This window comes from Cryptomeria japonica, chromosome 5, assembly GCF_030272615.1.
Source record: "Cryptomeria japonica chromosome 5, Sugi_1.0, whole genome shotgun sequence".
NCBI classification, from domain to species: Eukaryota; Viridiplantae; Streptophyta; class Pinopsida; order Cupressales; family Cupressaceae; genus Cryptomeria; species Cryptomeria japonica.
Window position 1 is genome coordinate 673,820,351 of NC_081409.1, and position 26,597 is coordinate 673,846,947.

The window sequence follows — 26,597 nt, forward strand, 5'->3', positions numbered from 1 at the left end:
AATTTGTCAACTTGCAAAAGCTAGCAATTAGAATGTTGGATTGTATAAGCCTTTGACAGTTCCGGAAAGACCTTGGGAAGATATAAGCATAGATTTCATACTTGGATTGCCTGAGACATGGAAAGGGAATGATTCTATATTTATGGTGGTGAATAGATTCTTAAAGATGGCACATTTTATACCCTATCAGAAGACAATAGATGTTGTGTATATAGCTAACCTATTTTTCAAGGAGGTGGTGAGATTACATGGATTACCTAAGAGCATGTTTAGATAGAGATACTAATTTTGTTGGATATTTTAGGAGGACACTTTGGAAGAAAATGAAGACAAACTTGAATTTTAGTTCTACTTTTCACCCACAGGCTGATGGATAGACACAAGTAGTAAATAGGAGTTTGGGAAATTTGTTGAGATGCTTAGTTGGAGAGAAAACCGACAGTTCGGACTTGATTCTTGCACAACAAGAGTTTGCCTACAACAATTCAGTGAACAGAATTACTCGAAGAACACCTTTTGAGATTATTACTAGAATACACCCTAGAGGTATATCAAAGTTAAGGGATATCAGTAATCAGGATAAAAGGAGTGCAGAAGCAGAAGTATTTTTAGAACATATGAAGACAGTACATAGTCAGGTTAAACAACATTTGGAAGACATGAATAGTAGGTATAAGGTAAAGGCAGATAAAAAGAGGAGACACAAAGAATTTGAAGTTGGAGATGAAGTGATGGTGTATCTAAGAAAAGAAATATTTCTAGTAGGTACCTATAATAACTTGAAGATGAGCAAGTTTGGACCTTGTAAGATCTTGAGGAAATTTAGTTCCAGAAATGCATATGAAGTGGAGTTACCAAATACCTTGGGTATTTACCTATTTTCAACATTGCAGACCTACATCAATATCATGAGGCAGAATTTAGTGAAGATAGCGCAACAAATTTGGAGAAGCAGATGTCCCAGAAGATATCGGACCTAATTGAAAAGATTTTGGACAGTAGAATTGGGCATAGTACCTAAGGAAAGCAGTATATAGAGTATCTTATGAAGTGGAAGGGCAAACTACTTGAAGACTCATCATGGATTTCTCAAGCCGAGGTAGACCATCTTGGTTTTCCTCTAGCCCCCGCAAACTGAGAGACTCACTTTTTATCAACCCTAGATGTCTAATGCAGGAGCATCCCTTGTTCTTAGCAATCTTGCATCAACCAAAAACATTTACAATTCAGTTTGTTTCATGATTCAACCTTGATATTTCAACATTCTTTTATGTTTTTTTCCATATATGCTCATCAAATCTTGCGGAGCTAGGTTTTATTCGAGGACATGTTCATATACCTTATCCTAGGTCTGCAGATCGTTTGGATCTCTTTCCGACAAGTTATCACTTTCGGAATGTGGGTCAGTTTTTTGGCATGTGCACCAAAGCCACCTAGACCTATTTTCTTATGCAAAATCTTGTGGATCATTTATGTAGCTTGTGGAGCTTGATTGCGTATCCTATGATGTTTCTTGGTTCGTGGTCGACCTTCCGCTGGGTCCGCACATCATTCTATGTTGTTTCCAAAGGATTTCATTTGGTGGAAGCTGACTTAGTTGTTTTACATGTTACATCTTCTTCATCGGCTTTTGTTTTCATCTTGGGCCAACGTGGATCACTCTAGAGCTTTGGATGTCATATAAAATAAAATATTAGCATATGTGAATCAGTTCTTAGCATATTGAAAAATAACCATAAGGTTAGGGGATCTGGAGTTGGCTCGCAGTCTTGTTGGAGCTCAGATACAGTATTTGAGCATGTTTGTAATTAGGCCAATGTGTCGAATCTGAAAGCCCACTTGTTGTCGGCCAATTGTATTTGAATTTCATGAAATAATATAAGTTTGATTTTGCATTTCCTCCATCGTATTGTGTTGCTTCTATTGTGATTACTCTTATTACACAATCTGGATTGTTCTCCTTGAGGACTCTCCTACCGTGAGCGCACGACAAAACCAAAGGTGTGTCCATGAAGTCTCCCCAATCATGAAAGGAAGATTTAGGAAAAAAAACTCAAGTTAAATAAAGTCTTTGAAACCTACTCAAGTATCCCCTTGTCGATGTTGAAAGTTACCCCCTCCAAATCAAGTGTACTAATCGACACTGCTGAAAAGGGAAATCCAAGATCTAGTGAGGATGAATGTAGAACATGATCCAAAGACTCACACGTCTCCTCTGAGGATAAAGAGAGCTCCTCCAAGTGTTGTACATAAAGAATCTACAATCATGTCAACCTCAAAAGAATGATCATGTAGAGAATGAACAAGAGGGTCAGAGTGTTCCCTTGCAACAATCAAAGAAGGATCATCTTCATCAAAGAGAACATGAATGTCAACAATGATGTCTCCAAAATTTGCAATGTAGGACTCCACAAATAAACCTACAATGTATGTTAAGTAGTGATCCCAAGGAATTGAAGCTAGAAGACAAGATATACCCTGCTACACTGAATCACACGAAGGCAAAATTGTTGCAATATCTGCATCATTAGGTGCAATAGGTGATGTGAACAATAGGAGGAGATGAAATGCAAGGCTCAAGAATAGGGTCACATGTGAGAATCCCCAAGTACAAGTAACCAAATTCTCCTCGATATCTGAATCAACAGAAGATGTGTGATCATCATATGAAGAATCATCCTCATCAATAGAAATAAAATCTGCAAAGGAATACAATCGAGATGCATGATCCACCACCCATGTAGCAATAATAGCTCTAGTCTCCAAGTCTCTAATGATAACTGAATCAGGTGTGAACTCCACAATTTTCCTTGTTGCCCCATAAATGATCTGATAGATGGAAAGAAGATTGTTTGTCAAATGGGATACACACAACACATCATTGAATGAGTTATCCCCATGCTCGTCAACTTAGATTATTCTAACATCAATATTTTTGTGAATGCATCAAATGTGAGCTTAGTGAATGAACTACCCACTGTCGAGCAATGGGATTCGAAGCTAGAAATAAATGTTGCATATTCTGATGGAAGCTTTCCCAACAAATTGTAGACCAACTGTGCATCCTTCTTATCAATGCCACAATCCTTCAACTGCGCTCTTAGCTCATTTTCCTTAGTAACATAATCTTGGATTGTATCAAAGTTATTGGGATCCAACATGGTGAGATCATTATCAAGTTGATAGCCCCTAATCCCATCAATTTGACCATACAATTTTTCCAAGAAATCCCATGCATCCTTAATTGTTTTACACTTGTCAATGTGAAGATCCTTTGGTATATACTTCCTCAATGTCCCAATAGCCATGATTTTTTTAGTGAGCCATTCCATGTGAGAATTAGGATTACCTTTAGGATCAGTCGGTGCAGTTATAGTTTCATTGATATAATGAGTTAATCCCTTTTCTATTAGCTTACTTCATACATCAATTTTCCATGAAGCATAGTTATGTGAAGTTAAAAGTGGAAATTTAGGAGAACCCATAGAAACAAAATGAAAGATCATAAGATAAAGAGAGACACAATCACACAAGAAACCCCTCCAATTTCACTCAATCAAAAAACTCAAAATCATGGAAACGGCCTCTCGGACGCAACAATGAGGTCGAAATCGCCATAGGATACCCCAAAATGCGCACCTCCTCAAACCCAAAAAATGAATGGTCCAAATTCTCTCTAAAAGAACTACTCATTGAAGCCCCAATGGCTCTGATACCATGTAAGAATTTGTCAAATATAGCCAAGATCTAGAGCACAATGAATAACACAATAGGAAACAATAGATTTGATAAGAATAAACCGTATTCTAATCAAGATGTAAAATACCATCAACTGGATCTTTTCATACAATGTAAGATGAGCCTGCTTATAAAGGGAAGGCCATATGGATATGTGAGCACACAATCATGATATGTGGCTCAATGAAAAATAAGGGTAGGTGAGGGTAGGTAGGAGAAATAATAAAATATTCCACAAGAGGTGGATCACCCACCAAAGGTGGAATGTAACAACAAGATAAGACCACAAAAGGTGGAATTTCTCCTACATACATCATCCCTATGTGCACACTTCTCTAAGTGTCTTATATCCAAACTACTATGAGATGCATTATCCTAAGTCAACTTAAGTAAAGTGTAATTATGAGACATAATTTACACCACCACAAACACCATAAATGTAACCAACTAAAATGATGTGAGTTTGCTTACTTGGATTTTAAATTACTCCATCATTGATGTCGAATAAGATTTGACATTCCACGTGCCCATCTGTAATCACGGGTGTAGAGTTTTATGGACATACCAACAACAATAATATTAAACTTATTAAATGTTTGAATCTTCACATACCTCAAAATGTTACTTGAATCCATACCATATTGCATAAATAATGTTGAAGAAGGTGATTTACCATTTTTGCATTTTCTTTCTAAAAAATATTACTTAAGTCTCAAATCCCCATGCATACATGATTTTGGATTTGAACCAAATGATCTTTCTACCATTCATTCTATTGGCATTGATTTGTCATTGATATCAACTTACATTGCTTAGCAAAGTTGTTACAAAGAAGGTAAAGGAATGGTATTCTTGTTTGAATGGAACGACAAATGAAGGTATCTTTGTGTTCACGGTAATGTGTTCAAGGCATCGCTATTTGGAGTTGATAATGTAAGAACTTGTAGCATATGGATACGTTAAAATACTCATGCTCTTGAAAGTTCTATAATGCTCATCATTATGGTGTTGTAGTGAGTTTCTCGATTTCAAAGTATTCTTAGCATATTAGGTTTTTGTAAGGGTTTCATGTTGTTACAATGACTGAAAGAAAATATCTATCAATGTGGGTCTTTCATATTAACTTGTCTATTTCAGCAATCTAAAGAAGCCCTCTGATCCTCTGGTTGCTTGAAAACATATTAGGGCTTTTCATAAATTCATCTCAAGGAATAACATCTAGGGTTTTGTTGAAGAAATCGAAGTCAAAACCTAGAAAAACATCTAAGAGCATGTTCCCATTCGACTGCTTAGCTTATTTTGGCTAGCAGTCGCTGCTCAATATTTTTAGGAATTATTTGTGGAGCAACTAGCCCCATGAATATTTATCTTTGCTACTTATTTTTAAAGAAAACATCTTAACTTTGTATCAATTAGTATTAATATTAATTTTTGTCCTTAAATTTTGAAAATAAAATAGAAATAAAATCTTAAAAAAAAGAGGGAAAGCAAATTGTGGAGCCACATGACATTTTTGTCAATAACCAATTGCTGCTTATTTCTAGCCCCCACTTTTCTTCAACAGCTTACTACTAATTCCTAAACAATAGATGCTCCACCAAAATAAGGAAAGATTCTAAATTATCCATTTTTCCACAATTTTAAAGTTGCATGGGAACACTTAACTCCTTAAATTTAAGAAAAATAAATAATTAAGAAACAACATGGGAACATGAGGTAAGTCTCCTTAGTCTTGCTTGTGATAACTTATCTTTTGTTATATTTTGATGGTGACGTATTATCACCGGTTGCAAGTCACTTAAGTGACAACTTGTGTCCTTGCATTGTGTGTGAACTGGCCCCTCAACCTAATGGAACCGATTACACCAAGTTTGTTCTTAAGTTTTGAGCACCAAGTATTTGATCAACGATCCTCTTTAAACATTGTGTGGCAGGAGACGATATATCGAAGGCTCCGATTCAAAAGATTTTTTTAATCCTCAACGACTAACTCCTGATGACCACTCTCTGCTAAGTGGTTGCCCATTTCTTCCCTTGTAACCATTGTAAAACTACTTCTATCATCTGATTTTGTGAGCGATGAGAGAGTGAACAAAAGTGATTATTTTCTCTATGGTTTTGGTAGTTGATATGGTGTGTTTTTAGAGATATGTTATGCAGAGATTATTGAGAAGAAAGAGAAGAGAGGTCAATGAAGTTGTAATATGCAAACCAAACTTATGATTGAAAGAGTAACATTTGTAGGTCTTATATGTGCAGATACTTCGTGAAGGAGAAAGTCGAATTTTATATTATGCATATTATTGTAGATTAAATAAGGAGGAATTGTAATGAAAATAGAGCAGTCCTCCGTTATGTGTTTTGATCTGATTTAAAAGATTGTTGTATTGAAATGTTGAGGTTCTTCAGTGAAAAGGTATTATTAATGCTAGTGAGGCAAACTTTGTCAGTGAGGCACAATCTGTAATCAATGAGATCTGCATAGTGGTTTTTAGCCTTCAAGGGTTTTCCACTCAAAAATAGTGTCAAGTGTTGAGCATATATGATTCAAGTACATTATGGATTAATACATGCCTTGTTATTAATGCTTTGTGCTTTCAGATGGTTATGTGTCTTTGTGTCATTAGTTTTAAGTATCTACTTAATAAAAGAATTGATTTTTAATTGACCATTGATTCACCCCTCCCCCCTCAGTGGTTTGAAGTATTCCAATAAGTATCAGAGAAGTCAGGTTCCTTGTAGGGGTTTAATAGCCTAAGGTTGATCTTGGTATGGAACACTTGTATTCATGGCACAAGATGGTTCTTCAATTGCAAAAGCGCCCCTATTTGACGAGACTGGCTTTGGATTTTGGAAGGTTAGAATACAAACATACTTGGTGTCTCTAGGAGTTGATGTGTGGAGTTCAGTTGTCAATGGTTACAGTGTTCCTATTACTATACCCATTGATGTTGCTAGCAAAAGGGAATATGAGACTGATGTCAGGGCAAAACATGCAATACTTTGTGGTTTGTCCAAAGATGCCTTTGTAAAGGTTATGCACAATAAGTCTTCATAGGAAGTATGGGATAAACTGAACAACATCTATTATGGTAATGATAGAGTGAAGTAAGCTAAAATACAAAATCTGAGAGCAAAGTTTGAAGGGCTGAAAAATGAGTGAGGAAGGAAAGATAGTTGATTACCTTGTTAGGGTTGATTGAACTATCAATGTTATTCAAGGTCTAAGAGAAGAGGTAGATGATAAAGATGTTGTAAAAAATGTCCTTAGATCACTATCATCTAAGTATGACTCCAAATTATCTGCAATAGAAGAAGCAAAGGATATAAATAAGTACTCTATGGATGACTTGCATGGTGCTCTCACAACTTATGAAATGAGAACATGTAAGGAGGAGTCTTCTAATAGAGAGGCAGCCTTCAAGGCTAAGAAAAAAGATAAAGAAATTCATTCAGACTCCAATGACAAAGATGCATTAGAATCTCACTTTGTTAGAAAACTGATAAAGGGGTCAGGGAAGTATAAAGGAAAAATTCCTTTCAAGTGTTTTAACTATGGCAGAATAGGACATTTTGTAGCCAAGTGTCCTTATGATGAACCAAATAATGATGAAGAAAGTAGTGAGAAACAAAGAAAAAAGAAGTCATTTAATGCTAGGAGAAAGTTCTCTAAGAAGAAAAAGAGTGTGTATGTTGATGCATCTGATAGTAAATCTGAAGACTTGATTGATGAAGAAGGAGAAGTCTTGTTTATGGCAATGGAAAGTTCAAGTGCAAATCATAAAGATAGATGTGAGATGGCTAGTGAATTTGAGATGGTAGATGTTGATCTTGAGGGTGAACTACTGTGTGCCCTTAAGGAGATTAAAAGATTAAAAAAGGAGGCTTGCATACAAAAAGATCAAGCCATGAAAGAAAAAGAAAATATAATCAGCAAGGTTAAAAGTGCAAATCAATTAGTTATTGATTTGAAAGTACAACTTGAGGAGAGAAAGAGAGTTGAAGAAGTGATCAAGCTAGAGTTGACATCCAAGACAGATGAATTTCAAAACTTGGAGGTAGAAATTGTTATATTGAGAAGGAAGTTAGAGAGATCTGAAAATAAAATCGATCTCAAAGGATATGATGTTGGTCAAAGTTCTAAGTTCTTGGGAATTAATAGCAAAATTCATACACAGAATTCGGATCACAAAGATGCAAAGGTTCATGTCAAGAGCAGCAACAATGTGTTTAAAGAATCATCAATTTTACATGGAAGAGTTCCAATCAGGTATAACACTCATTTCTTTGGTTATTGTTCTTTTGTAATTAGTATGGTCATAAGATAAATGAATATAGAGTTACCTCAAGAAGAAGGTCAAATTTTGTTGAAAAACATTCTCATGATATGTTGAACAATTTGAGATGCTTTAGCTGTCATAGATTTGGTCATATAGTCAAGTATTGCAGATTTAACTTTGATAGACATAATGAGAATCACATTGTTAATTCAAAGAGGAACTATAGTTCCTTAAAGTCTGATGTAAAGGTTAACAAAGTAAAATTAGTTTGGAGACCAAAGGAGATAATTTTGTTGAAAAACATTCTCATGATATGTTGAACAATTTGAGATGCTTTAGCTGTCATAGATTTGGTCATATAGTCAAGTATTGTAGATTTAACTTTGATAGACATAATGAGAATCACATTGTTAATTCAAAGAGGAACTATAGTTCCTTAAAGTCTGATGTAAAGGTGAACAAAGTAAAATTAGTTTGGAGACCAAAGGAGATAAAAAATGTTGAGGAATCAATGTTTGTCCAAACAACATTTCATACCAAAAAGAAAGATTTGTGGGTGATTTACAATGGTTATTCAAACCACATGACTGGTGACAAAGAGAAGTTTACCAAACTTGAGAGTTTTGAAGGTAGATTTGTTAGATTTGGTGATAATACTTCCACGTATATCAAAGGCTTAGGAACCTTGTTGTTGAATGATAGCATGCCTATTCATGATGTCTACTATGTAGAAGTGTTAAAACATAACCTCTTGAGTGTCAATCAAATTTGTGACAATGGTTACAATGTTTTATTCAATGCAAAAGGGTGTGAGATAAAAAAATAAATCAAGAAAGACAGTTGCAATAGGTAAGAGGACTAGAGGAAATGTCTATAATCTGAAAGACATCACAAGTCACAATAAGCATAAAGATATTTGCATTATTAGACAAGTGGAAGAGAGTTGGTTGTGGCATAAAAGGCTTGGCCACCTAAACTTTGACAATCTGGTCAAAGTAAAAATCGAATTGTTAAAGGCATGCCACCCATTCACAAGCCAGTGAGCAGCACTTGCAAGGAGTGACAACATGGGAAACAAACAAAAAACAATTTTGTATCAAAAGAACATTCATCCACTAGGCCATTGCAACTTGTCCATATGGATTTGTGTGGTCCTACTAGGATGAGCCATTAATGGAGAAAGGTATTTCATACATGAGTTAGAGGCATTTGATAAATTTAAGGTGTTTAAAAAATGGTTGAAAAGGAATCAGATTTAAAGATAAAATGTTTGAGGTCAGACAAGAGTGGAGAATACACTTCGAGAGATTTTGAGGACTATTGTGAACATGGCATTAAGAGACAATATGTTGCTACAAGGACACCTCAACAAAATAGAGTGTTAGAGAGGAACAATAGAATACTGAAGGAGATGGCTAGAACCATGCTTGATGAGGCCAAGTTGCCTAATGTGTATTAAAAAGAAGTTGTTCATACATTAGTATACACACTAAACAGAGCTCGGTTAAGGGTCAAATCCAAGCACACACTTTATCAATTATGGTACAATAAGTCACCATTTGTTAAGTACTTTGGGATTTTTGGAAGTAAATTTTTCATTAAGAGATGATAAAAAATTGGGCAACTTTCAATCAAGATGTGATGAGGTTATTTTCCTTGGCTATTCTACACGTAGTAAGGCATACCAGTGTTTCAATAAAAGGCTAAAAAGGAAGTTGAAAGTGCTCGTGTAAAGGTTGATGAAAGTTGCATGCTGACAAAAACTATGTTGACAATTTTGAGGAAGAATTTTAATCAAAGTTTGAAGTTGAAGAAGAATCTCCTACAGAAAAAGAAACGCCAACAAAACCATTGGAAACTATGGTAAAAACTCCTTTCAAGACTCTTATAAAGAACCATCCTCAGGAACACATCATTGGCAACAAAGGGGTAGGAATCCAAACTAGGAGAAGAGCTACTATATAAAGTGAATAAGAAAATAAATTCTTATTATCAAAAGTAGAGCCTAAGAACTATACAGAGGCCAGCAAAGATGAATGTTAGAAAAAGGCCATGGAGGAGGAATTAAGACAAATTGAAAAGAATAAAACATGGGAACTAGTCCCTAGGCCTAAAGGTAAGAATGTTATTGGAGCAAGTGGGTATTTAGAGAAAATTTAGATGAAGGTGGTAAGGTTGTGAGGAACAAAGCTAGACTTGTTTGTAGAGTATACTCTCAGGATGAGGGTATAGACTTTGGTGAGACATTTGCAACCATGGCTAGGCTTCAAGCCATAAGGATATTCTTGGCTTTTTCAGTGTTTAAAAACTTTAAAATCTACAATCTGAAACAACACTGAGAGATCAGTGCTTTCAATGTTCGCTTTCAATTTAGTATGAATGTGCTTTCAATCATAGTGAGTTGCAATTTAAGTTGCAGTTCAATCACAGGGAGAGTGGGGTGTGTTTTTATTCTCACCAGTGTGCTTTCAAATCTTGGTTTCACACAATGACAACGTGAAAGAAGTTTCTTTGTGATAGTAGTGAAATCACTGCAAGAATGACAAAAATCAATGAAAGCACAATGCAAGTACAAGTATGTTGACATCAATGCCAAATGGAGATTTTGTTGGCATTGATTTATCATTGATGTCAATTGGCATTGCTTAGTAGAATTGTTACAAAGAAGGTAAAGGTATGGTAATCTTGTTTGAATGGAACAACAAATGAAGACATCTTAGTGCTCACAATAATGTGTTCAAGGCTTTGGTGTTTGGAGTTGATAATGTTAATGATGTAAGAACTTGTACCATATGGACACATTAAAATACTCATGTTCTTGATATAATGCTCATCCTTATGTTATTGCAAAGAGTTGCTCAAGTTCAAAGTACTCTTAACATGTTAGGGTTTTGTAAGGGTTTTACGTTGTTAGCATGATTGAAAGCAAAGATCTATCAATGTGGTTCTCTCATATTAACTTGGTTTGTTTTAGTAGTCTTAAAAAGCCCTCTAGTCCTCTGGTTACTTGAAAACATATTAGCGCTTTCGAGAAATTCATCTCAAGGCTTAACATCTAGGGTTTTGTTGAAGAAACCAAAGTCAAGACCAACAAACACATCAAGTCTCCTTAGCATTGCTTGTGACAACTTAGTTTTTGTTATGTTTTGATAGTGACTTGTTGTCACGGATTGCAAGTCACTCAAGTGACAACTTATGTCTTTGCATCATGTGTAAACCAACCCTTTGATCTAATGGGCATCGGTTACACCAAATTTGTTCTTAAGCTTGAGCACCCAATATTTAATCAACAACCCTCTTTAAACATTGAGTGGAGGGAGACAGTATATCAAAGGCTCAAATTCAAAGTTCTTTTTCATCCTCAACAACTAACTCCTGATAACCACCCTTTGACATATGGTTGCTCATTTCTTACTCTGCAACTATTGTAAAATTGCTTCAATCAACTAATTTTGTGAGCAATGAGAGAGTGAGCAAAAGTGACTATTTTCTTTGTAGTTTTGGTAGTTGATACAATGTGTGTTATAGAGATATGTTGTGCAAAGATTATTGAGAAGAAAGAGAATAGATAGGTCAATAAAGTTGTCATGTGTAGACCAAACTTATGATTGAAAGAGTAACATTTGTAAGTCTTATATGTGTGGATACTTGGTGAAGGACAGAGTAGAATATTATGTTATGTCTGTTATTGCAAATTAAATAAGGAGGAATTGTAATGAAAATAGAGTAGTCCTTTGTTATATGTTTTGATCTCATTAAAAAGATTGTTGTATTGAAATGTTGAGGTTCGTCAATGAGAAGGTGTTATTAATGCTAGTGAGGCACAATTTGTAATCAATGAGATTTTTGGCCAATGAGGCCTAATAGAATTCATTTGCATAGTGGATTTTTACTCTTCAAGGGTTTTCCACTCAAAACCAGTGTCGTGTTGTGCATATGATTCAAGTACATTATGGATTAATATATACCTTGTTATTAATGCTATGTTTTCAAACTGCTATGTGTCTTTGTGTCATTGGTTTTAAGCATCTACTTAATAAAAGAACTAATTTTTTGTTGTTTATATTCATATTGTTGATTACATTGCATTACACAAAAATATACCTCATAGTGCATAAATGATAACTAGACGTTTATAGCTTACAAATTTTCTATTACAATCACCTCCTTCGCCCTATTCATGGCCTCATACAAATGGCCCATGAGGGATTTCTCCCTATCCACTAGTCTCAAAACTTTTACACCAACATCTAAGCCAACGCACTCAAAAATTAGATCCCAATTCTCATCGCCACTTCATTGTAATCAAGTTTCTTACATGACAAAAGAGACATAACCAATGGATACTTGGTAAAGGACAAAGTAGAATATTATGTTATGCCTGTTATTGCAAATTAAATAAGGAGGAATTGTAATGAAAATAGAGTAGTCCTTCGTTATATGTTTTGATCTCATTAAAAAGATTGTTGTATTGAAATGTTGAGGTTCTTCAATGAGGTGGTGTTATTAATGCTAGTGAGGCAAACTTTGCTAGTGAGGCACAATCTGTAATCAATGAGATTTTTGGCCAATGAGGCCTAATAGAATTCATTTGCACAGTGGATTTTTACAATTCAAGGGTTTTCCACTCAAAACTAGTGTCAAGTGTTGTGCATATGATTCAAATACATTATGGATTAATATATACCTTGTTATTAATGTTATGTTTTCAAACTGCTATGTGTCTTTGTGTCATTGGTTTTAAGCATCTACTTAATAAAAGAACTGATTTTTTGTTGTTTATATTCATATTGTTGAGTACATTGCATTACACAAAAATATACCTCATAGTGCATAAATGATAACTATACGTTTATAGCTTACAAATTTTCTATTACAATCACCTCCTTCGCCCTATTCATGGCCTCATACAAATAGCCCATGAGGGATTTCTCCCTATCCACTAGTCTCAAAACTTTTACACCAACATCTAAGTCAACGCACTCAAAAATTAGATCCCAATTTCTCATCGCCACTTCATTGTAATCAAGTTTTTTACATGACCAAAGAGACATAACCAGTGGAGGTCTACGAGTGGAGATCCTAAGGGGATTGAGGGACAACAACCCCCATGGTGGTTTGGGGGTGAGGTCCCCAACGAGGTTGAGGGGAAACAACCCTCATGGGGATTTGGGGGCAACGAGAAACCATTTTTACAATTTTATCACTTAAGAAAATCAACTACAGAGGCATTTTTTTGTATATAAAAATTAATTAAGAGAAGTGTTGTTGACCTCTCAATGCAACGGTAAGGTTGCAAGCCATGTTGATACGGAATCCTTGTTCAAATAACATGCAAGTTGCGTTGGAGAGAATGAGGCTTGTGCCCAACAAGTATTGTTCAGGCGACAATGGTTCATGAAGTTTCAATAGATGCTTGCTCCCCACATTGGCGTCCCCCATGCTTGATACCGGTGGAGATAAGGCCCTATGTCGAAGACTATTGTCACGATGGACCTAGATGGAGACAACCATCGCAAGGAAATCCAACCAAAGCAACTAGGCAAGTAGGCGTACGATAGAGGAGAGAAGTAGAGGAGCAAAGGGATAAGTAGGAGAGAGACAAGAAATGGCAAGATATGGGGCGAAAAGATAAGGTGAGAAGTGGAGAAATAAGGAGCGAAGGGATAAGGAGCGAAGGGATAAGGTGAGAAAGTGGAGAGATAAGGGGCGGAGTGATAAGGTTAGAAGTGGAGAGATAAGGCGCGAAACGAAGAGAGATATAGAGAGATAAGGAGAGGAATGGAGAGATAAGGAGAATAGAGAAGGTGCCAGAAAGAAAGAGATATAGGGCTCCAATGGTTCAAAGCTCCAGTCAAAAGCAATTATTGATTAAAAAAAATTGAAAAATATTTAAATTTATAATAAATATTTATAAATTTCTTAAAATATTTACAAACTTATAATTAATTATAATTAGTAATTTTTAAATTAAATAATATTTATTTTAATCAACTTGGAAAAATTTCCTTATAATAAACGTCAAAATAAAAACTTTTATAGAAAAAACATCAATATATTTTCCTAAGTGTTTTGTCTCTAAAGAGAAAAGATGTTTGCTCATGGTCATTGTTTAATTTATCACCAATCTAAAGAATCAATGAAAAATATTCCAAAGGAAAACAAAATAATTTTTATTAAAAAACATATCTTTTAATTAGTATTGACAGAAAAGTATAATGCATCTTCATTTATAAATATTAATATATAATTTAAATATATAGATGGAATTCTGTCGAGCACGACCAAGATCTGTAATTTTCAACTAACCTTCGTGTCATGCGGAAATCATGACTTTTTGGAGCCAGTTTAGCCGATGGAAAACAATGATTTCAAAATTCAAATAGTTTAATTTTGTCCTTGAAGGAAAAAGTGCGCCTTCCCCTCACGTTTTTAATGCAAAGTCAAACCCATTGAAATCTGTAAAAAACGCATTGAAATCATTACCTTCAAATCGTCTTTAATCAAGTTAAAATTGGATCAAAATCAGTCAAAGCACAGCCATAAATAAATCACAAATTTAACAACGAAAAAACCATTCAGAACATGCCATTCAGCCATTAATCGCGCTTTTTCCTTCTATGGACAGAACATTGTTTGAATTAACAAAGGGCTACCAATAGAGGCTAAAACAATATGTTATTGTTTAATACATAACATGTTTAAAAGAGACCAAGTTTATGAAGATCTATATTTTCTTGGTTGTTTTGACAATTGGGACATTTGTTGGCTCATATATTTCGTCTTTTAATTCAATTACCAGCTCTACAATCTTTGCAGCGTAAAATTGATCATAAAAGAAATTTCATTTTAGGCCAACATTTGGATGACCATATGTTACTCCAACAAAAATAAGGTTGATTCAATCAACTTGTCACATTCAAAGGGCAGTAAGACTCTTAGAATTGTTGTTAGATCTTGGACATATAGATAGAAATCAACAAGAACTTATTCAAATTTTAAAAAATTAACTCCCAAGAAAAAGACCCTTCCTGATTTAATCAGCGCAATAGTCTGCAATTTTGAACCTACCCTCCACTTAAGAAAAGGATTGGAAATTGCTCATACCTTGCTAGAGGAATTTGATTGTTGACGCAAATGGATCCCTTCCAAACAGAGTAAACTACAGTGAGATTGGCATTGTAGATATTTACCCCTGACCTCATGAGCTCAAATGAAGTTTGTTAGAATTGGAAGTCTCTGACTGTTTTGGTAGTCAAGGCATTGTCGAAAAGGGTGAGTTACTGTTTTGATAGCCAAGGCATTGTCGAAAAGGGTGAGGTTATGGATGCAGAATCCACCCATCAATTTAAGACTAGATGCAATCGCTAAGGGAAGCAGCAATGAGATAATAGGTATGTTAAAATTAGCTGTAAAATTTGATTTGATGACTTGCAGTCTGCCCACAAAGGACAACGTCCAGGGTAAGAACCAGAGCCACATAGAGCTTTAATTGAAATCCCATAAAAATATAGACTGCAGGGAGAAGCTCAAATATTACTAGGCAATTCACCTTCTTGGAAATCTAGGAGTTTCATAACTGCTAAAAAAAAATTTAAAGTAATATTGAAGAAAAGATGCCTAGATTTTCGCATTTATTTGCTGCAATAACTGTCTCTCAAATATGCAATGCTTATTTAAGATGCCTAATTTGACTGAGATCCTTATTGTTTCTTATTGTATCATCTACAAATGAAACTTATGGTATATTACTATCTTGTGCCACCTTCTGTGGCAAGAATATCATTTATAAGACCATTTATTTCATGTTTTTGAGTAGCTTGCGAAACATTTCTCTTTTAATGATAAAAAGATAAGGGAGTGATGAATAGAAGGGCTGTGAAAGGCCACCATTAATAGATATAGTGAAGGTTCAAGTTTGCAAGCAAAAGTAAATCCATTGAATGACTAGAAAACTAAATCCAAGTCTTTGAATTACATGTAACACTAGAAAACAACCGTGTTTGTCAAAAGCTTTATATCCAGTTCGAGTAGTAGTCCCAGACTTCCTTGTGCATTAAGGAAATGGATGATTTCTTGAACTGCCCCTATCATTTGGCATCTTGCAACACATGTCGATCTAGGCAAAAGCTTTTTCAACCATGAAGCAATCAATATGGAAAAAAATCACCTATCTTATTACACAGGCAAATTGACCTAGTCCCATTTGTGAGCTTTGGCAGTTTGGGGATTTAACACTGTCAACATCCTTTTACTGAATTTTTGCACATACCATGAAAAGATCATGCGTAGCCTAAGGCCCTAACGAGTTTTTACCATTTCTTTCCAAATTTGACTTTCACTCACAATTTTTCCACCTGGCTAGTATTTTACACGACATTGAAATTTTTAGACATGAGGAACATTTACAGTGATGTTTGTTCGCAAACACTTTTACAACTGTGGGTAGCTGCAGGCAAAATCCAGCAATATTGCAGTTGCAATTGCTCTTTTGTAGATGTATGAAGAAAATATCAATTGTGTTTAGTATCAAAAAATACTAGTTTACCATCCACAGAAAAGACCAGATTTTAAGAGAAACATTATCAAAGGAAATACTAAGGAAGGGCATCGATTTATAGGCATGATTTGCATCTCAACTTTTGCATTCACAATGCAGTACATGTACTTCATATTTGTTTTTCAAGTTAACTGTTAGCTACATGGGAGTTTGTGCTCTCGTCCATTAAATAAGTTCCATGTCAAGAATAATTGTGTCATTTAAATCTATTTAGGGTTTGTCAATTAGGTACTATCACCTCATTCTACCAAGAACGAGTGTTATTGCTTGAACTTCCAATCGCCAGTGGGATTTTGTTGCCCACTGCTGGCAGGAAATCTTAAATATAGTTCAGTTGGAGAGAAGAGATAGACCTTCCCTAGAAAGCCAAACCCTTCTTGGCTATATGTACTAGTTCCTTACTTTTGTTAGTAGTCTCTTGCTTTGTATTATTTGCTTTTGTTATTCCCGTTTGAGGTGTCTTTCTAGGTTTCTTTTCCTAGAACATTCTATTGTGAACTACTATACTCTTAACTGTTTAAGTCCGATTGACCTACTCTTGATCATCTGTGGATACTGGATATTAATATAATGTTTTTCTTTCCTTCTATATCTCTATGCTAATAAAATGACTTCAAATTTAAAAAACCACAATAATTTTCTCTTTTTTTTTGTATTTTCTACCGATTAAATTATAAATTTAAGAGGAAAAAAAATTGGTTTGCCAATGGTTTGATATGGTTTGAAGGCTTAAGTTGGTATGTATAAGTGAGTTATCTGTTGAATCATGATTTGCAGTAGGAATTGCTTCCATTTCCTCTGTGTGATTCATTGAGAACATCAAAAGGATTGCATTGAATAAGTTTCTGATGAATATATTCCTTTACATGTATATGACTATCAAAATTTAATTTCATTTTGTTGTGGATTTAAGAGTTCTGAAATTGATCCTCTGTTTCTTTTCCAGATCCTGCTAATTTTGGAGGAGGATCAATGGTGTTTCTGCTTCTAGCTGCTTCTGGCTAGGTTGAGGGCACTGCGGTTAAAAAGGACAGATCCTGGCCAAATGTCCATGTTCATGTCAAGTCCTGCATCTTAAAGGAATGGTTTCCTAATCAACTAATTGCTATCATTCAAACTCTGGCACGTCTAGAATGAAACAATCAAGTGATTTTCTAATTCTATGTTTATACACATGTGAGCATAGTTTAAGTCTTTTAAAAACCTCGTTTCAAGAGTCATTTTAAGTTTCTATATATTCTCCAATAGCTGATCCAATATTCTTGAGACAACATCCATGCCTATATTGACTTGGAACAAGAGGCGAGCAAAATTTCTGATAAAATTCCATAATGGCCAGAAAGCACATTTCCCATTTCCCATGGGATTTAGGGAAATAAAACAAGGAAATGACTTCATAATATTTAAGTATGTTGTGAGCGCCTAGGTTATGGGACCACAAGTATTAACTATTGTAATACAGTTTAGAATTTTTATGTGGTATTGGCAAAAAGATTTGTGTGTGGATTTATTTTGGACTACAACGGAAAAAAATTGTAAGTTACCTATTTAATCAAAGCTAAGGATCAAGAGTGGTAAAGTTGCCTATTTAATTGAAGCTAAGAACCAAAAGTGGTATGCTTATTTATAAATTCATTTTACTTGAACAAAATGGACACCTTGCTCATCTATCATTGTAGATTGGAGGACAGAAATCCCCTGATTTCCATAGGTAGTTAGTGGACGAAAAACCCTTGAACCGGTTTGTTCTTGTTTTGGATAGCTCTTTTTGCCCCCAGAGTTTGTAATTCTAAAGTGGTTACTGTAGCACCACTGGCTATAGATTCATCACATTTATTGATAATAATATTACCACAGTTGTTCCCAAAAGTTTGGTAAATTGACTTGAATGTAAGTTCAATTTCAATTGGAATAAGAGGAGTAATCCATTATTGCAAATTGCTGTGTTAATTGTTTTGGAATTAAGATTCAAACATTGGTGTTTCGTGGAGTTAAATCAATAGATAGATACAATATCCCTAATTGGGGATATTATAGTGGTATCAAAGCCATGATCTTGTCATCTTATAGGGAAAAAGATTTGAACTCTACTTTTGCCAATCGATAGTGGAAATTCAGAGGGAGAAACTATGGATCATCCGAATGCACTGATGAAGCAATTGGACAAGCTAATAGAAAGTCAGAAATCACAGAAGATCCAGTTATGAAAATATAGAGAAACAGAAAAGAATTGAGACTTGAGAGAGGAGTCAAAGCCAAAAACTCAAAAGATAGCTACGAGGAAGATTATGAGTGAGATCAGAAAGAATCATTCATGAAGGAAAGAGGTCAAAAGCAAATTACAACAGACAGTCAAAGAGAAAGAACCCAAGACTACTTTCTTGAAACAAACAAAGAGTTTGAACCAAGAATCACCAAGCAAACTACATTACTAGAGTTGTTAACGCCACAAAACAAAATCCATCCTAAGACACCTTCTTCAAGCTCACACGAGAAAAATTCCCATATCACAAGAAAGGAAAACGAAAGCAAAGATGAACTCCAAAGAAAGTAAGTTTGCTTCTCATGCAAAGAACCTTGGGAGCAAAGTTACATATGTCAAGAAAAAGAGTTTCAAAAAGATCAGATGAAAAGAGAGAGAGAAGATAATGGAACTAGTGACATATACACCGGATACAATATTACAAGATAAGGCCAAAGTAGAATCTGTAGAGCATAAGCCAAAAGCAGAAGTAAGGCAAAAATCAAAGCTACCAAAAATTGATAAGGAACAGATAAGTGAGCAAGAACAAAAAGAATCAACTATACAAGCTGACGGTGAAGGGTTCTTGATAGAAACAGGTATGCTAGTAACTTCTAAGAAACAAAATATCTACATTAATAAAGTCAAGGAGAAAATAGGCATTATAAATTGAATGTAAAATTTCTATGATTGAAAAGAACATTCTGAAATTTGAGACTCTACCCCATAAAAAGAATTTCAAAATGATACTGATAGGCATGGAATTGAAGGAAATGTTTTGGACTCTAACACTCAAATTCTATATCACAAGGATGGTTGTATTGAAGTAAATTTCTCAGCTAAAGAAGGTAAGCTCTCTTGCTATCACTATGATTTCAGCTCAAATGAGAGTACAAATTTATAGCAATCATCCCATTCTTACAATCATGGAAGATATTTTAAGAAGACGGAAAGGATGAAGGGTAGAAAGATCATTTGGTTCAAATCCAAAAGCATTTATGCATTGGGATTTAGGACCTAAGTAGTAATTTGTAGAAAAAAAATGCAAATCTGGTAAATCACCTTCTTCAACATTATTTATGCAATATGGTATGGATTCAGGTAATATTTTGAGGTATGTGAAGATTCAAACTTTTAACAAGTTTAATATTATTGCTGTTGGTAAGCCCATCAACCTATACACTTGGCCAAGAGAAAGAACCAATTTGATTATAGATGAGCATAAGAAAAACATTGTGAATGATAACAGAATTCAATGGATGCAACTCAAGGGTATAAAGCAAGAAACAGTGGAATGTCGAATCATATTCGACATCAATGATGGAGTAATTTAAAATCCAAGTAAGGATTGAAGAAACTCCTTCCTCGGGAGTAAAGTAGAATCAAGTTCAAGATTGGGCACGAAAATGAGGTTAAGGAGTTTTTCCTCGACATTAAAATTCCTTCACCGTGGAGAAAATGTGCTCTAGGAAAGGAATGGGCGCCAAAATGACATCAAGGAAGAAAAGTCTAATTTTCATAATTCCTCCACTTCCTAGCAAATGTGCGTTGGGACAAGTAGAAAATGCAAAAACATGATCTGGGAAGAAAAGTTCATAATTCAAAAAATTCGCTCCTGCGGAAGAATTGCACCCAAGGTGAAGAATTTCAAGGCACGAAGAAAATTGGCTAAGAAGATTTTCTCTCTCCAGGACTCAGGTTGACAAATTCCTTGAACTTGGAAAATGGTCAACGGTCAGGAAAATCTTCCTTTAGGACGAAGTGTGCACAAAATTTTTCCTTAAGGACAAAATCTCTCTACAAAGATTTTCTCTCCTCGAGTTCCGGACGTACAGGAATCCTCTAGAAGTGGAAAAGATAGTTAAAATTCTTCCAAAGTAGGAAAATCTTCCAAAATGTCTTTTGTGAGCCCATAATGGAAAAATTCTTGCAAAAGATGAGTTGGCGACATGCAAAGAGAATATTCCATATTAATGAATCACAACTCGGAATATTATAGAAATTCCTATGATGGTGAGGTCCACTTGCATGTTGAGAATCTATTGGATGCATGGCGGCATGATGGCACATTTATTGTTGGTAGGCGTTTGACCAAGTGGCAGTTGATTCAATGCATGGCAGTCGTCATACTTAATGAAACAATGAAGCATCTTTTGTATGTTGGGCGGTTATTGCTTAATGAAGCATTTGTTACACATTGGGTGAATTTGAAAGTTGTGCATTTAATGCACACTGGACGCCATTTTTGGCAAGAATGTAATTAATTATTAGTGGACATGATGGGTCATTACTATTTATTCCCACCTTGTTGCATCATGTGTGTGGAAATTTTTGGGTCAAACCCTAATTAGGGTTTGCATGTAATCAAGGCTGAAGGCCTATATAAGGGGGCGACCCCTTCATTTGTAAAGGAGGGAGATTTGTATGAAATTGTTGCGATAAGTTTTGAGATAGTAACAGTGATGCATTGTTCTCTAATGGTGTTCAATGGTGTTCACTTAAGTCATTTTTCAAAACTTGTATGGTTTCACCTTCCTCACTTCGAGTAGAAGTAGAGTAGTGTTTTGATTTCAATGGAGAATGTAATGATGTTTGATGAATTTCCATGGTTCATACTTTTTGCATCTTGTTGATTATAAGTTGCAATGTAAAGTTAGTCTGAGCCACTAAATTTGTGCTAAGTTCGATTGTGGATAGTCGTTTGGATTGCACTATTTTGGGTATTCAAATGCACTTTCTCAATGTGAAAATCCTTCAACATCCTTGGAAGATTGCACCAGTTCTTGTGGAGTTGTAATTAATCTTGGTGAAGCAAAATTTGGTTTATTTGGAATTCGTCCATTAGAGCACTATCTATTGATATCACTGCCCTTAGGAGTAGATTTAGATCCTTCTAACCCTTTCCCCTTTAATTTTAGTTCATTTCAGTTTAGTTCGTTTGAAGTAAAAGCATCACAGGATTGCTATATCCGATGATGAAGTTCCAGCCACAACAAAGAAGTGAAAGAATGATCAAACATAAGTCCCCTTGGATTACCTATAATGTCCCATTTTCTAGGTGACATGAGATGAGAAGAGGTTGACCTACCATTCGAGTTCCCGTAGGTCAACGACATGGTTAGGGGACTCATTTTGAGGGTCATGGAGCTTTGCAAGGGCTCTGTGAGTTGTTTCAGACCTTCAGACGAAGTCTCCTATTTTTTAGGGAGAACTGGCAGAATGACCACCTAGGGGAACAAGGAGCAGAGCAGGATCCTTTTGAGCAGTTACAGGTGTTTGGAGAGAGGTTCCTACTTTTTAGGGAGATTCCCTACTTTTTAGGAGGTTGTGGCAGTTTCCATATTTGAGGTTCCACGGGACCATACCATGGTTTCAGTTTCAGGAAGATTGGGTGTGTTTCCTAGTTTTTAGGAGCATCCCTATATTTTAGGGATGGGACTGCCAGTTGGCCCATCTTGTTCGGCATCAGTCACAGACAGGTGACAAAGTCAGATTCATGTTTGGTTGGTTATTTTGGGCTATTATTGGATCTATGGAAATATTTTAATATATTTAAATATTTCCTAAGTTAGCATTTAAATAAATTAAAATAAGGCTATGTATATAGCCATTTCGGAGTAATAAGGGGTTTTTGGCTTCATCTGGTTTGATATGCCTATGTGTTATAGCTCGTTGGAAAGGTCTTGAACTTTGCTACATGATTCTCACCTCCCGGAGTCTTTTTGGATGCTTGAAGCTATTTATTCGCAATAAAGCGATATTTTTCTATAGTTTGACGCCATAATTGGGAAAGTGTCACTTTAATTATAAAGCGCAAGCTTTATTATTCTTTAGGGTTCGACTTGCAAAGGGAAAGGAGTTATAAGGCGATGAAAACCTAATTGATAGCATCTTTGATCATTTTGAAACTTTCAAATTTGGGAATTGCTCTGGAAGAGTGATTTTGGTCTGGGACGCAAACCCCAGGTCTGAGCTTGCTGGGACGTAGCCCTCAGCAGGAGTTGACAGTGGATTTATCCAAGATTGCATAGAGATTGTCAAAGGTAGAAGACACATCTTCTTGGCCTGAAGATTTAGCGTGCATATTGGGGGTTTCAACAAGGCGGCTGGTCTATTTCAGCTGGGACGTGATTTGCAGCAGCTTCCACGCCTCCTTTGCAACCATGCCTTGTTTGTATGTTGGCTTGAAGGGTTGTATTCAACTTATTTGGTCTTCCTTGTTCGTTGCCAGTAATATTCCTCCATCTGGCATCAATGCAGATTGAGAACAACTCCAAATAAATGTATGGATTCTTGCTGAATACAAAACTAGGTTATTTGTCTGGTATGATTTGCAATATTTTCAGACTTCTTAAGTGTTCTTACATATGAACATTGTTTACTGTTTATTTCACAATTGTTGCTATTTATCAATTACTTTACTTATAACATCAAAACCCAAAAAGAAACAATCCCTTTCTACAACTTCTGTCTATTGTATAAGATCACCGGAAAATTAAAAAAATATAGTATGATCAAGCCAACTGAGTCATGCCCATTGCATAATCGGAACCTTGGAGTCAATTGTTTAAACTTATCGCAATCTTAGCACACAATTGAACTTTGATCAAGAGAGAGTAAAATGACCATTGGAAAACTTTATTCTATGTTGTGCGTGGTCACAAAACGCACGTCAACAGTACATGAAACCCTAATTCCTTTGTGGAGACAAACAAAACTTCATTAAAAGCAAACCCCTATTCCCAACATATTTCCCCTTTTCACTGTCTACAAGAACAGGTACAGAGCTGTAATCAAGAGGATCGACAAAAGTCACAGAGACGAATAGGTTCATCTTTCAACGGCAAGAAATTCGGAAGACCATGGTGAATTGATACTACTTGGTCCCGAAAAATCAGCCCAAACTTCTGGGAACAAATCCGAAACATATTCTTCTACTCAGATCCAGGTTGGCTCCATACAACCTTTGTAGCTCACTGTTTCTATCAAATTGATTCAATAGTTCATTATCTTGCCCTAATCTTCAACAATTCAAATCAATTCAATTTGAGGATAGAGACCTATCAAAGGAGCTTGGGATCTGATCAAAATCTTGGTCTATCAAGGCTAAATCTATTAGATTCCTCTCCTCCCTAATGTAATTGGTTAATTAGGTCATTTAGTGGTTTTATTATCTTAATTTAACCCTAACCCTAATTTTCCACCATTACAGTAGCAAGAATGCTGCTATAACCAATCAAATTCATCAAAATGTAACATAGATGTTGCAAAGGTTAAAGAAATTTCTCCTATTGAAGGAATGAAAGTTGTTATCAAGACAATCCATAATATTCGGGTAAGTATAAGGAGGAAACAACTTGCATAAAATTTGTAAGAAACAGTATGATTGAAGGTTTTGAGTGTTTCTTGATAAGTGTACATCAAGCCCATGCACATAATGCAATCTATTTTGTGAAAAGCCCTCTTCAAGGTTTAGGGCTCCGATATGCAAAAGATGGTTTTCAAGAGGAAGTTTGCAGCCATGTACAAGCAAGCGTATAATCATGCATTAATCAGGATTTTCAGTTACATGGTAAGCCTCACGAAACAGGATTATCAAAAACTCATAATATTTTGATAAGAAATGATGAAGTTCAAAGCAATTCTCCATAAAGGCTTCTATTGCTACACACGAACATTTTATAGACATTCTTGTAGTTGTTAACTAACAATGACTACATATCCACATTGCAAAATTGCAAATAATAGTATTACCAAATGTAAGAATGGCCAAACTTGTTAGTAAACCAATGAATGATAAATGGAGAACTAGAGGAGATTATGGTAATGCTTTCCTCACTACTCATTACAAAGTTTTGGGTGAAATATTTTCATTTGCAATGAAAACAAAGATGTATACAATTTCGCAACTTATGTTGAATCACACATCAAATCTGATTATAGACATGATTCATAAGGAGTTGAAAGATGATGCTAAAATTATTTTCCTCACTTCTCTTTATTCAAAACCATAGCTTGCAAGTGACAGTATGCTAGAAGTTTCTTCAAGTGCAAGATTTCTAGCTTCCAATAGAAGTGCAATAAAAGTATGTTGGTGAGAACATTTGGTATGTTAAAGAGCCCAAGGAGATATTAAGAGTTGCACGGAAGGATGAAGCAACCAAACTAAGTAGATCTACAGAGACTCCAAAATGGATTATGGGTCGGCTAGCACCATCTATAATAAATTAATAATAAAAGAAGCTTCAGGGAAACCACATAAACTTTCACAAAAGTAATTCAACTGAACAAGCATTTAAGGACATGGATATGTAAGTTCTCAAGGATGAACTAGGGTCTAAAATTTGCTTTGCTTGAGAGAGTACAATTTTGGGCAAGGCAAATTATGTCCCCTTTTCCAATAAAATTCCATGAGAAGCTAAACGCACATTTCCCATTTTCGTGGGGCTTAGGGAAATAAAATAGGGAAAAGACTTTATAGTATTTGAAGTATGCTCTAAGTGCCTGGGTGATGGCACCGCAAGTATTATGTAATAAAGTTTATAATGTTAAAGTAGCATTCATAAAAAGGTTTGTGTGTAAGTTTATTTTGGAGGATTTTGAAAGTTACCTATTTAAACAAAGCCTAGGATCAAGAGTGGAATGCTTGTTTATCCTTTAATTTTCTCAGACAGATTGGACACCTTGCTTGCCTATCATTGGAGCTTGGAGGGCAAAAACCCCTATCCTTTAATTTTACTCAAACAGATTGGACATCTTGCTTGTCTATCACTAGAGCTTGGAGGACAAAAACCCCCCTGATTTCCAAAGCTAGTAGGTAGACAAAAACACCTAAATCAGTTTCAAGCAATTCCAAACAATGATTGTAATTGAGCTTCAATGAATTATAGCTCAAGTGGCTCCTACAAAACCTGTTTGTCTAAGCTTTAAGTGGCTCCCTTGGCATCTGGGGTTTGTAATTCTAAGGTGACTCCTGTAGCACCATTAGTTGTACATCCATCATATTTCTTGATAATAATATTGATGTTGTTGTTCCTAAAAGTGTAGTAAATTGAATTGACTAGTAGATCTGATTACAATTAAGATTCAATCATTGATCTTCCATTAAGTTAGATCAATAGAAATATACAATATCCCTAATGAGGGATACTATATACCAAGACAATTTTGGGCAAATCTTGAATGAAATTTCATACAAACCTATATTTATTCAAAATCGAGGGTCACGTTGTGAACTAATCACACATCACCTCATTCCAAATGGGGACCCCCCTACTTTTCAGGCCTTCTCGGTCCTTTGGTTTTGGTTTTTGGGTCTTTTCGCGGCGGTCTCGTTAGTCCTCTGCTTGTTTGAGCAAATTTGGCCAAGTTTGGAACCTGTTTTGTCTAGGGTTTCATCCTTCAAACTTGGATTTGAGGCCTTTCCTTTAGGGTTTTGGAAAAATTGAGCGTTGCATTGGAATCGAGACCTTTAAAGAAACCAACTCGTGAAATTTGAGAGAATTCTGAGCAACTTTCTATTTTTAGAAAGTTCCTATTTTTAGGGATTTCATTGCCTCCCCAGATTGGTCTAATTTTGCCAAAAATCAAACTTACTATTTTTAGCGATTTCTATTTTTAGTAAGTGTCCCTGCATCCTGTTTTGACCTAATCCTAACATTTTGAAACAGTTTCTATTTTTGGAAAGTCTATTTTGGCAAGCTCTTCACAGGCAGACACTGAAGACTGAGCATTCCCGATTATTTCTAAATCTGGAAATTTGAAACAATAGGCTAGG

At 35.4% G+C, this 26,597-nt stretch overlaps 1 long non-coding RNA gene across 2 annotated transcripts in view; it reads right to left on the bottom strand.

Annotated features, from left to right (window-relative positions):
• Positions 1-14,295: 14,295 nt before the first annotated feature.
• Positions 14,296-26,597, bottom strand: part of LOC131039503 (uncharacterized) — a 58,727-nt gene continuing 46,425 nt past the window's right edge. For both annotated transcript variants that reach the window (XR_009104661.2, XR_009104660.2), the window contains exon 5: positions 14,296-14,477. This is a non-coding gene — a long non-coding RNA (uncharacterized LOC131039503). The remainder of the gene's footprint in view (positions 14,478-26,597) is intronic.